Here is a 12,817-nt window from a genome sequence, read left to right on the forward strand (position 1 = left end):
TTTAGGTTAGCAAAGAAATAAGGTTAGCATCTCCTGAGCTCTGGCACTTCTGGCACTTGAAGTCAGCGTGGCTTTGGGTCTCTCACATCTGCTAGAATCTTGACTCTCACATCTACTAGAAAAAAATAAAGCTTACCCCAGAGGTTGCCAAATAAATGAGACAATCTAAATGAAAGCATTGTGAAAACTATAAGGTACTATGAAAATCAGAGGTGTTGTTGAATCTGTTTGGGTAGGAAGTAATTCAGTCTTTCAATTGAATTTTTGATGGAATTTATATGCTGTGCTTATAAACTGACATAAGTGAATTAGAACTGACACATTGGCCGGGCGCGGTGGCTCAAGCCTGTAATCCCAGCACTTTGGGAGGCCGAGGCGGGTGGATCACGAGGTTGAGAGATCGAGACCAACCTGGTCAACATGGTGAAACCCCGTCTCTACTAAAAATACAAAAAATTAGCTGGGCATGGTGGCGTGTGCCTGTAATTCCAGCTACTCAGGAGGCTGAGGCAGGAGAATTGCCTGAACCCAGGAGGCGGAGGTTGCGGTGAGCCGAGATCGCGCCATTGCACTCCAGCCTGGGTAACAAGAGCGAAACTCTGTCTCAAAAAAAACCAAAAAACAAAAAACAAAAGAACTGACACATTAAAACAAGTATTTATTGTCCCTCTCAAGCTGGTCGTCTTGCAAAATTATATATTTATTCTAACAATGCTACATTTGCTTGAAATATTTTTCAGTTATTTTTTTCACATTTCTTCTTTTCAAATTTAGTATTTAATTGAATTGAACAAACATATTTCAAAATTAATCAAAACATAAAAGTTACATTCATAGGGATCAAATTTATATACTAAAATATGTCGTGTTTATATACTTGTTTGGGAAACAAGAAACTGATAGAATGAAAAATAAAAATAATTGTATAATTCTTGCTGTAATAATATAAATGCTTTCCTGATCTAACCAAGCTTATTGAATTAAAGTTATTGTAATTTTATGTTAGCCATTCATACTTAGATTGAAAATTGTATTATAATATCCATCGCATTACTTTGAATATCCTCAGTAATGGCAAATTATTACAAATTGTTGTTTTTGAAAGCAAATTTGATTTCTTGGAATAATCAGAAGTCAGTTGGACCCAAGTCGGATGGCTCAGTAAAGGCAGTGATCAGCCTGAATAATGTTTTTCTTGAAACTGCAGTGTTATTACTAATATTTTTTTCTTTAAACTGTCGTTTATATGTTTTAATTGATCAACCTATTTTGTAGAAATTGGGTCTCGCTATGTTTCCTGTGCTGGTCTTGAACTCCTAGGCTCAAACGATCCTTTTCCCTCTGCCTCCCAAAGTGCTGGGATTATAGGCATGAGTCACTGCACCCAGCCATAAACTTGTGTGTTTAAATAACAGTTATCCTGCAAAGATGTGCCTGGCTCAGGCAATGATGTACTTGTCATCTGATAATCTGATTGAGAAAATAATCAGGTTCTCCCACCAGGTCGCTCCCTCAACAACTGGGGATTACAATTCAAGATGAGATTTGGGCGGGAACACAAGGCTATCCGTATCATTGGGCATATTGATTACTTAGAGCTGAACGCACTTGAGAAACAGTAGTTGCAGAAAAGGCTACAGACTTGCACTTTCCTATAGGTAGCAAGCCATAAAAACTCCTTTGTGAAAGATGCCTTCCCTGTACCAGGACAAGAAAAATAACCCTTAGCACCAGAGACTGGGAATTAATGCTGCGATGGATCTGTACAAATAAACCTACTAAAATAGCTATTTTCCGATGTTTTACCCACACACACACACACACACACACACAAAACACATCTCCTGATGACTCCCTGTGATTCACTGCCCTTGTCATTTCTTTACAAACTTATCAGTTTTGTTTTTGTTCTTATTTTTATCTAAAAGGCATAAAAGCGTTTGGCTTTGTCTGTTTCTTTGGATCTTTGCTGTCTTGTGAGAGACTCCATGAACATGTAAAAATTAATAAAATGTATATGCTTTTCTCCTGTTAATATGTCTTGGGTCAATTTATTTCTTAGACCCAGCCAAAGATCAAGGGGGCAAAGGAGAATGTATCCTTTTCCCCTACTATAGTTACCAACAGGAACCAATCATTGTGAATACCCGACGTGGCTTCAGTCAGTTCAACACACCTGCCAACCCTAGCAGATGGGAGAGGAGTCAGATTTCACCTGATTTTGAAACTTAAAAGAACATGACATTTCTTTCTCCTTAGGACCAGGGATCAAATGCATGATTGTTACACCTTTATTCCGTCAATACTGCCAATGCCAACACATGGCGGTCCTCTTTCCAATCATTGTTGGAGAAAAGTCAGTCTTTTTAATAGTTACACCTGGCATGTTACAGCTGCACCTGGTTGGAATCATGTATCTATAATTGCAGCAGAAGAGGCTGAGAGCACCTGCCTAGAAGTCGGGAGAGAAGTCTCAGATTTTCTTCTACATTTCAGGCAGTTCTCCATGTTTACCATGAGACATTCACTTATCTCTTCTTTTTTATTCAACTAACACATATAAAGCACCTTGTAAGAATTAGAAATGTGAAATCTTCAAACCACTAACTTCATAATCTGGTGGGAAAGAATGAAAAATCTTCAAACATCCTATAGTACAAACCAGAATATGATCATTTAAAAGCGGGATAAACATCGTGCTAAGGGAAGTGTGGCTGCAGGGATGATTAGTCTTTGGAGAGAAGGTTTAAGTGAGCCTTGAAGAATGAGAAGGAATTTGATGGAGAATGGAAGAGGATGCTCCATGCGTAAGGAAAGCCGCAGAAGTAGGAAAACCCTAGTGTGTACAGAGAAGGGTGGCAGAAGGACACAGCAGAAGGCAAGACCAGAAAGCAGCTTTGGGACCATCTCAACTACAGTTTGTACCTTGCACTAAGGAATCCTGCTACGTGGGCTGCGGGTGAATGAAACTCAGTCCTCCCTCAGCTCATCAGCCATGCTCCAACGACCCAGAGGAAGCGGTGTCTTTTCAAATTTACACAGAGACACAAAAGGGGCTAACAGAACTTTATTCTTTCCGAGACAAGATCTCACTCTGTCGCCCAGACTGTAGTGCAGTGGCATGATCACGGCTCACTGCAGCCTTGACCTGTGGGGCTTAAGTGATCCTCCCACCTCAACCTCCCAAGTAGCTGGGACTACAGGTGTATGTCTTCACATCTGGCTAATTTAAAAAAAAAAAAATTGGTAGAGCCAAGGTTTCACTATGCTGCCCAGGTTGGTCTAGAACTCCTGGCCTCAAGTAATCCTCTCACCTCAGCCTCCCAAAGTGTTGGGATTACAGGCGTGAGCCTCCACACTCACTCTGGAGTCTCATTCTTGATGGTCCTGAATAGCATGCCAAGGAGTCTGGGATTTGTTGTGTAGGCGACGGGAAGCCCTTGAGGATTTTTGTGGAGGTTTGGAGAGCAGAAAATAATGTGAAGAATAATAGCCAGATGGGTACTAAGCACACTTTCCTTTATTGCTCGCTCTATTTCAAGTATATTCTCACATATTCACAGAGGCCTCTGAATGGTAAATCTTTCTAACATAAGAGCAAATCAATGACCTAACAGATGAATTTAAGAGCCCATGTTGAATGCAAATCTAAAGCCCAACTAGACTATTAGACTAAAAAAGTCAAAGTCAGTAAGACTGGAAGTTGAATTGTCATTGCCAGGGGCTGAGGGGAGGCAAGAATGGGAAGTTATTGTCTAATGGGTACAGAGTTTTATTTTTGTAAGAAGAAAAGAGATATGGAGATGAATGGTAGAGATGGCTACACAACGTGATGAAGGTATTTAATAGTTTCTTATTGTTTGAGGCTTTTTTATGTTGGACCTCTGTAAGGATCACTAATGCAGTACTCAAGTGGAAGAAGGTGCAAAATAAAACACACACACGCACACACACAATATCTAAGAGTGAAAAAACCTCTTATTTCCCCTTGGTTTTCTTTTTTAAGACATTTAACATTTTCCACTTATAACCAAAAACCCTTTAGACCTTCTAGTAAGATAAAGCTAAGACTGTTAAATGTTAGTACGTAGTTTACCCAAATAAGTTCACGATTATAAGCAAAAATGTCAGCCACCTTCACCCCCTTACAAAGGCTGATATATTCCCATTTGTCTCAATGCTAAATCATGTAGCATTTGTTCAATGGTCATTAAAAGCTGTATGTCCTCAAGAAACAACGTCTTGGGCTCTTCTGGGTACCGACCAAGTTTCTGCTGCCGTAAACACTTAAAAGAGCACCAGTTCCAATGCTAGCACTGTCCTGGTGGAGCCGCTCCCGCCTCTGGCTGTGAAGCTTCATCACTGTTTGTCTGGGTCTGGGCACAGAGGAAGGCAAGGGTCGCAGGTCCAGCAGCTAGCATGGCATTGCGGGAAGGGTGGAGGAGGCCCTAGAAGGAAATTTTGAAATTGTCATATACAAAAAGTGGAAAGAAACTTAGTGTTTCTTTTTTTTTTCTTTTTAAACTTTTATTCTAGGTACAGGGTACACGTGCAGGTTTGTTATATAGGTAAACTCATGTCATGCAGGTTTGTTGTACAGATTATTTTGTCACCCAGGTACTAAGCCTAGTACCCAGTCGTTATTTTTTCTAATCCTCTCCCTTCTCCCACCCTCCACCCTCAAAGAAACCCAAGTGTCTGTTATTTCCTTCTTCGTGAACATGGAAACTTAGTGTTTCTTTAAGGAAGCCCTTAGGTTTCTGTAAGGAGGCAGGAGAGGCTGAAGTGATGCTGTTATGAGGTTCCTGTTTCCATTCCACTACTTTTTCTACCACCCTATTCCACCTCACTAAATATGTGCTAATCTATCTCATTTGTGGATTTGTATATTTATTATTTATTTTTCAATTATTATCCTCCCCTATATGAGCGTTTTAAAAGCATTTTTGGGAGATACATCACATAGCGTAAAATCCACCATGTTAAAGTGTACACGTCAGTGGGTTTTAGTACATTCACTATATTGTACAACTGTTACCACTTTGTAATTCCAGAACATTTTCTTCACCCCAAAAAGAAACCAGTCTGCTAAATGAAATAAGCCAGCCACAAAAAGATAAATACATACTGTATGATCCTCCTTATATGAGGGGAGTTGTTAAAGTCAGTGAGACAGAAAGTTGAATTGTGGTCACCAAGGGCTTCAGGGAGGGAAGAATGGGGAGTTGTTGTTTGATAGACACAGAATTTCAATTTCTAAGAAGAAAAAGGACATGGATATGGCTGGTGGAGATGGCTACATATATTAGGAAAGTATTTAATACCACTGAAGTGTATACTTAAATGGTTAAGATAGTAAATTGCGTGTTTTGTGTGTTTTACCACAATAAAAATAATTTTGGTAAATACCACAATGAAAAAAATTGGGAAAGGAATCTCTGTAGGTATCTTGTAAATAGCAATATATTATTGAATCAATTATGCTAATAGTTTTCACTTGTTAAATGTAAAGTTTTTTTTTTTTTGAGATGGAGTTTCACTCTTGTTACCCAGGCTGGAGTGCAATGGTGCGATCTCAGCTCACTGCAACCTCCGCCTCCTGGGTTCAGGCAATTCTCCTACCTCAGCCTCCTGAGTAGCTGGGATTATAGGCATGCGCCACCATGCCCAGCTAATTTTTGTATTTTTAGTAGAGACGGGGTTTCACCTTGTTGACCAGGATGGTCTTGATCTCTTGACCTCGTGATCCACTGGCCTCAACCTCCCAAAGTGCTGGGATTATAGGTGTAAGCCACCGCGCCCAGCCTGGAAACATTTAAAATACACCAAGTATTAAGAAAAAAAAAAGGAACCCATACCTATTAGCAGTTATTCTCTATTCTCACCTTCCTCCAGCTTCTGGCAGCCACTAATCCACTTTCTGTTCCGATTTGCTTACTGGGGACCTTTTATACAAATGGAATCGTACAATAGCATGACCTTTTGTGTCTGGCTTCTGTCACTTAGCATAGTGTTCTCAACATAATGTAGCATGTATCAGTACTTCATCCCTTTTATGGCAACGTATGTGGGCTTTTCAAAGTGGATTCCAGGCTGAGAGATGAGTCTTTCCCTCTGAAGGCTTTCTCCTGGAAGTAGAGCTTTGGCATGGCTGAGCTGGGGAACACACAGGCCTAGGAGGCCTCATTGTACACAACTCGCCACGGGGCCCACGTGTTTTGTCTCTGTACAGGCTCCCTTTTCCCTCTTCAGTGTGAGAAGACCCATAACAGGAGGCCCTGCTTTCAAACTCAGCTGGAATACTATGACCCCTGGTCAGGTCTTTAGCGGTGATGCAACTCACAGGTGTCATGGTGCCAATGGCCACTCTGTAACTGGTACTTTTGTTTCTATATAAGCATGTATCACAGAGGAGAAATTCTGCTAGATATTCTGCTAATTGCAACTGAATGTAGCCTGTGATAACCAAAACCCACTCTTCTGAAGCACAGTTCACTTTGGAGCATACTCTGTTGCACGTGCCGCTTGGAATCAGAGGTAAACCAGACCCATTTGAGCTACCTAATGTACTGCTTTGCTGCAGAGCCTGGGGAAGCTTGGTGGTGGGTCATGTGAGGAGGATGGGCCACTGCTCTATTTCAGCAGGAAGTTGCTATGCTTTCCTTGTTTTATAAATGTTCCCAGATATGGAGGCTGGGTAAAGCAGTGATCCTGTTGGACTCATTCTAGGTATATTATTATTTATCACAATGTAAAGGGATAAGAAAGATCACTTCATATTTTAAAGCACACATCTCTTTTAGGAGGTTATACTGGGCATTCAAAAGTTTTGTGTAATTTTCTTTCTTGCTTCTTTTTTTTTTTTTTTTTTTTTTTTTTTTTTTTTTTTTAAGAGATGAAGTCTCTCTCTATCACCCAGGCTTGAGTGCTGTGGCACAATCATGGCTCACTGCAACCTTGAATTCCTGGGCTCAAGTGATCATCTCACCTCAGCCTCTCAAGTAGCTAGGACTACCAGGGCATGCCACCATGCACAGCTAAGTTCTGGTTTTTCAAAAACATTTTCATAGTGGCAGGATCTCATTATGATGCCCAGGCTGGTTTGGAACTCCTGGCCTCCAGTGATCCTCCCGCCTTGAAGTCCACCAGCATTGGAATTACAGGCATGAGCCACTGTGCCTGATCAAAACACAGAGTTCTACATGATTCTTAAATGAACATGGGCTGAGAAAGCAAGCTGTGTTGTGTAGCAGCATCTGGCTTCAAGAATTCCTTGTAATGAGATCAACAAAACATGAGTACTGCCAGCCACGCACTCAGTGGCACCCACCGTTGTCAGGCTGATACACCTTCTCATTCTCACTTGCCTACCTCCATTTCTAAAATGCTTTTTTCAGCTTCCCTTGCAGCTAGGAAAAACATATGACGTAGTTACACATAGAAAGCTTTTGCTTTTCTGATAAAAGGGGAAAATATTCCCACTGTGACCCCCTTCTTGTCCTCTTCCTTCCTTGAAAGTGGTGTGATGCCTGGAGCCATGGCAGTCTTCTTGAGGCAATCATCTTGTTATGATAAGGGAAGGCCAAGAGAACTGCCGAATTGTTAGCCTCAGCATCACATCACTGAACTGATGAATCAGCACCACTGTTGTACTTTTAACCTTCATGTTGTTTGAGAAACATAAGCCCCTATTTGTGGAATTTGTTTTTAGTCAGATTTTTGCTAATGGATATAATACATGGAAAAAACTTTGCTTTACTAGTATTTACTCTAATACTTCAACCTAAATATCCACATCTACTTTGTCTCTCTCCTGTATATTTCAACACTGCCTCATGTCTGTATTCATTGTTCCCATTTTTTTTTTGTTTTGTTGTGTTGTGTTTATTTGTGTGTGTGTGTGTGTGGTTTTTTTTTTTTTTTTGAGATGGAGTCATTCTCTGTCTCCCAGGCTGGAGTGCAGTGGCTGCTCACTACAACCTCTGCCTCCTGGGTTCAACCAATTCTCCATCCTCAGCTTCCCAAGTAGCTGGGATTACAGGTATGTGCCATCAGATTTTGAAAATGAAACTTTCATATAAATATATTTCTTTCAAAATGAATTTTATAAATCTTTTCCCTCCAAATTTAAAACTTAAACCTCTACTAAGTTTCCATGAAAAGAATCCGTGGGAGCTTAAGCTTTAAAAGATTTATAAAATTCATTTTGAAAGAAATATATTTATGACTAAGTTTCATTTTCAAAATCTAATGTGTGATCACTCCATTTAGATTAAAATGTTGCCTGGTGCACTTGCAACCCACACACGGCAGAATTAGTTGGTGTGGAAGAAGGAAAGGGAAACTCTGACTGCATACGGTCCAAAGCTGATGACAGGCCTGTTTGTGCATAAAGACAATATTTTTAGAAACCCATAACCTTAGCAATCTCAAATGCCGAAAGCAGAGTGTGAAATAACCAAACTAGAAAAAAAATGGAGGCCTTATTATTGATCTTCGTCACACTAATATATCCTTTAAAGAAAAGCATACTTTTTAGAAGCAAAAAGAAATGTACGTTTTAAAAATTTTTTAATTACTCCCTTGAATACGTGTGTGTGGTTTCTTTGGGAGAGTCCAGGTAGTTGACACCGTTTTGTCTTTTACGAATATGGGTCTGGTGTATCACGTAGTTTCCTGTTTATTAGGACCCTTGGGGGAAAATTTCTGTTTGATCATAGGATCTCAAATATTTGTAAGTGAGCAACAGGTTTATTTTTATCTCATGAATACTGTAGGTAATTTCATTGTCAATGGGCTGCTTATTTTTGTTTTCTTTGTTGCTTTTTTAAAAAGTTATCTAAAAAGATGCACAAGTTTCATGACATTAGTTCCAATTAAAAAAGATTGAGTTGATTAGGTCAGATTTTTATGCAACATCCAGGAGTGACTCTATCCCATAAGACACACTCTGCCTTCACTAGATGTTTTCAAGCATTGATTTAGGATATGCACTAACATCATATGAATTTTCAAAATTGCATTTATTTTTAGCACCAACTTTAATGATTTTTATTATGACAATAGAGGTTAATGAGCATTTTCACAAGATAAAAAATCCCCCAAAATATCTAAGTGTTTTAACATCGTGATTGCAGTTTATTTTTCACTCAGCTCAAATCCAAGATGGGTGTTCCTGATCAGCCTGTAGCTCTCCTCCAACCCAAACACCTTTCAAGTTGTGGCTCCACCATCTTCAATATGGAGCTTCCAAGATTGCCCTGCTGCCCTGCATCCAATCTGCAAAAGAGGACTGGGGTCAGGCCACTCATATTTCATTGGCCCAAACTCAGTCACATGGCCACATTCACTGCAAGGGAAGCTGGGAAATGGAGTCTAGCTCTATGCCCAAGAAGCAGAGAAAAACAGGTCTGATGAGGACTTAGTCAACCTCTGCAGCAATGAAACAGATAAGAAGGCAAAAGAAAAAGAGTTTTACAACCTTAAGAAGGAGAGAGAATTCAATTAACAAAAAAATAGACTATACCCCAAGGTAGTTTGCAGAATTCTATCTACCCAAATCATGTGTTAAAATGTGAAAGAAGTTAAGATAAAAATAGGGTAAGAGTGAAATTTGAAAAATGCTCTGGGGACACATGGCACACTCCTTCCCTAGTGACACAGTAGGCAGAACCAAGCCAACTATACAAGGAAGCTCAGTGTGTTTAATCTGTTGCTCAGATAAAACCATCCTGGAAAAACTCCCAGTTTTACAATCTAACTGATAATCAGTATCTCAGTTATGTAAATAACTTCAGCCTGCATGAAATAGTTTCTTGCTCCTCTTAACTGATAAAAATACCTTTGCTTCCATGGAAAAGGTATAGAAAATGGATGTTGAGCCCAATCAAACTCATAGTATCAACACTTTGTGTTAAGTTTTAGGAGTAAATTTTCTAATCATTGAAATCAGCTTGTTTTTGTTATTTAAGAAGCTTAAAATGATTAAGAGAATCTGACATATTAGCCTTACGATTTTATTTTGGAATGATAAACTAATACTCAATTTGTGATTTTCACTTGAAAGTTGCAAAAATAATTTAATATGTTCTTTAGAAGTGTTTGAATATTCTGAAGAACCTAATTTACTATACATATAAGCTAGTTTTATTCTAAGAGTTCATTGAGATACTGAATGATTTTTCTTTCTGGGTTTGTAAATGTTGTCCCATCAAGTGTTTGAGAAAGTCAAATTTATTAAATTGGTAAAGATAACCAAACATATTCTTAGGAAATCTGATTACTTGTATAAAGATGGTCAGTTTGAAGAAATTTAATCTTTTTAACGTTTGTAAGTTAATTGAACACTAATCAAACAAGAAAAACAATTATTCTCATTTTTATATAAAAATCACCATATTTACAAATAAAATAACCAGGTTTATAGATTAAGCTTGAAGACCTAAAACACATTTTAAGTGTAAGGGCCAGGGATAGAGAGGCAGGAATGAGCAAGAAGCTACAAGGAGCTAAGAAACCAGAACCTGAGCTGCAGTCCCCAGAGAAAGGGCCTTGCTTGGAAGTCTACCTCCTCCCAGGGGCAGGCTGTCATATGGGGAAGAGGTAGTGAGACTGATGGGCAAAATCAGGGTCATTCCTAGATTTCTGTCAAAAACAGGGCAAAGGAGAGCAGCCCAGGATACGGGTATGACCAAGGGCCCGACCACAGGTTATGGGTCTGGCAGAGATTCCAGATGGGTAGCAGGGCCCTGTGGACAGCGTGTGTACATACGAGGACATAAGAGGACAAGGGAGAGGCTACACCATAATGGAGATATCCGGCCACTTGGTGCTGAGATATAGAGCAGAACAGACACTAAATAAGCCCAGTGCCCCCTACCAAGGGACAGGAGAGGGAACAGAGAGGCCCTTGGAGAAGTGGATGCTCCTGAAGAACAGGTGGAATAGACACTTGGTGTCCTGGTGCCTTGACATCTGATGTGATAAGCATCATCTTAACTGTGAACCCGGTGAAGAAGGACAGAAGCAGCTTATACCAAGTTCTGAGGTGTGGGGGTGGGGACACAGTGCTCCAGTCTGGGGTGTGGAAAAGTGGGGCTACATCGACAGCATCACAGGACTCTACCATCTGAATAACAGTAACACCCCTCCCCAACTCATGATAATCAAAACTATCTCCAGAAATTGCCGAACTTTCCCCCGGCCCCCAGGAGGACAAAATTGTCTGTGGATAAGACCGACTGCTCTAGAATGTAAATGCCATGAAAACTGGAACATTTTTCTTACATATCTCCAGCAACCATAAGTGGCACTGAATAAGTATTTGTTGAATAAATTAATGAATAAGTGACTTATGAATCATAACAGCAGTGGAAGAGCAGTGATATCACGACAGTCAAATCCTGAAGCCTTTCTAGATTAAAATAAGCAAGAATCCATTGGCGTAAGACGGAACCAAGAAAGCTTTATCCTTAACGAAGTTAAGAAAGAAATATGGTTTGTTTATAGTTAAAATATTTAATTTTTTTTCTGGTTGGGACATTGTTTGGTTTATTTCCTCATGCTAATAGTGAGTATATAGTTATCATTATAAATATAATTTAATACTTTAAACACAGGTGTGGTTGCTTCTCTGGGGTTTTTAACATTCCAGTTGGAAATCTGTCTCTGTTTAAACCACAAAGCTCCATACATCACTGGAGCGAATGGATCACCAATCAACTAGTGACAGGAACAAGAGGCACAGGGCACAGAGTGAAGGAGGAAGAGTATGAAATGCCTTCCCATTTCCCCCCAAATCCCAGAATGCAATCGCCGTATCTCAGAGGAACATCCGGTTGAATTGGGAGGGTGGGTAAAATTTTGGAGGATCTGGGAGACCAGGCCTTGTTTTAAGGTAGTGAGCATTTGAGAGCCATGAGTACACGTGAAGCACAGTCAGATGCTGTCAATGGTGCCTTAAGAAGATTCTGCAGGCAGTGGTGGGCAGGGAAGAAAGTAGAGGAGAGATATGCACCAGGCTGGCTATGATGAGACGAGCACCAGGGAGTCCGGCTGCTTGACTTCAGAGCCAAGGAAATGGAGTGTGGCCATTACTGCAAAGCTGGACTTCTGCTAAGCACAGAGCTTTCATAATGCTTATACATTGTTGGTTTACAATTCTCTGAATGTAGCAAAGTTTGATGATAATGGAATTTATTTTCCTAGCCAAACAACTCGGAGAGGATTACTAAGGTGGGGTCAGGAAGACCTGGACAAACTGACCCTCTCACCGCCTTGGATAGCCTCGTCCACTTGAGTCAAATCCAGTGTCATCTGAGAGTAAAGGATTATTTTGCCTCAAGGGCAATCAGCTTTAAGGCAAGATTCTAGGAAGGAGCTTTCATGTAAAGTTTTCTTTTCATTGAGATCCAGAGAATAATTTTCAGCAGTTATGAAGTTATAGTCTCTTATCTTTGTTTCTTTGATTTTTCTAACATTGTGGCTGAAAATGCCAGCAAATCCTTTATGCTCGTTCTTCCTTTCTCCCTCATAACAGAATCCCTGATTAATCAGCTGGGACTATGGAAATCCAGACAGCATGTCTCATTTTCCAGCTTCTCTTGCTAACTAGGTATGGCCCCGTTCCTAACTTTTGTTGTTGTTTTTTTTTTTTTTTGAGACAGAGTCTTGCTCTGCCACCCAGGCTAGAATGCAGTGGCATGATCTTGGCTCACTGCAACCTCCACCCCCCAGCTTCAAGCGGTTCTCATGCCTCAGCCTCCCGAGTAGCTGGGACTACACGTGTGCACCAGCACACCCAGCTAATTTTTAGTAG

The 12,817-nt window shown here is 40.2% G+C and overlaps 1 protein-coding gene across 1 annotated transcript in view; it reads right to left on the bottom strand.

The window, feature by feature from the left end:
• Positions 1-682: 682 nt before the first annotated feature.
• The window catches only part of LOC120362166 (uncharacterized), a 76,620-nt gene continuing 64,485 nt past the window's right edge, over positions 683-12,817 (bottom strand). Inside the window, exon 6 of the mRNA XM_074386617.1 lies at positions 683-4,448. The gene's annotated coding sequence lies outside the window, so the exon portion shown is untranslated. The remainder of the gene's footprint in view (positions 4,449-12,817) is intronic.

Source organism: Saimiri boliviensis, chromosome 15 (assembly GCF_048565385.1).
Source record: "Saimiri boliviensis isolate mSaiBol1 chromosome 15, mSaiBol1.pri, whole genome shotgun sequence".
In the NCBI taxonomy this organism is placed as follows: domain Eukaryota; kingdom Metazoa; phylum Chordata; class Mammalia; order Primates; family Cebidae; genus Saimiri; species Saimiri boliviensis.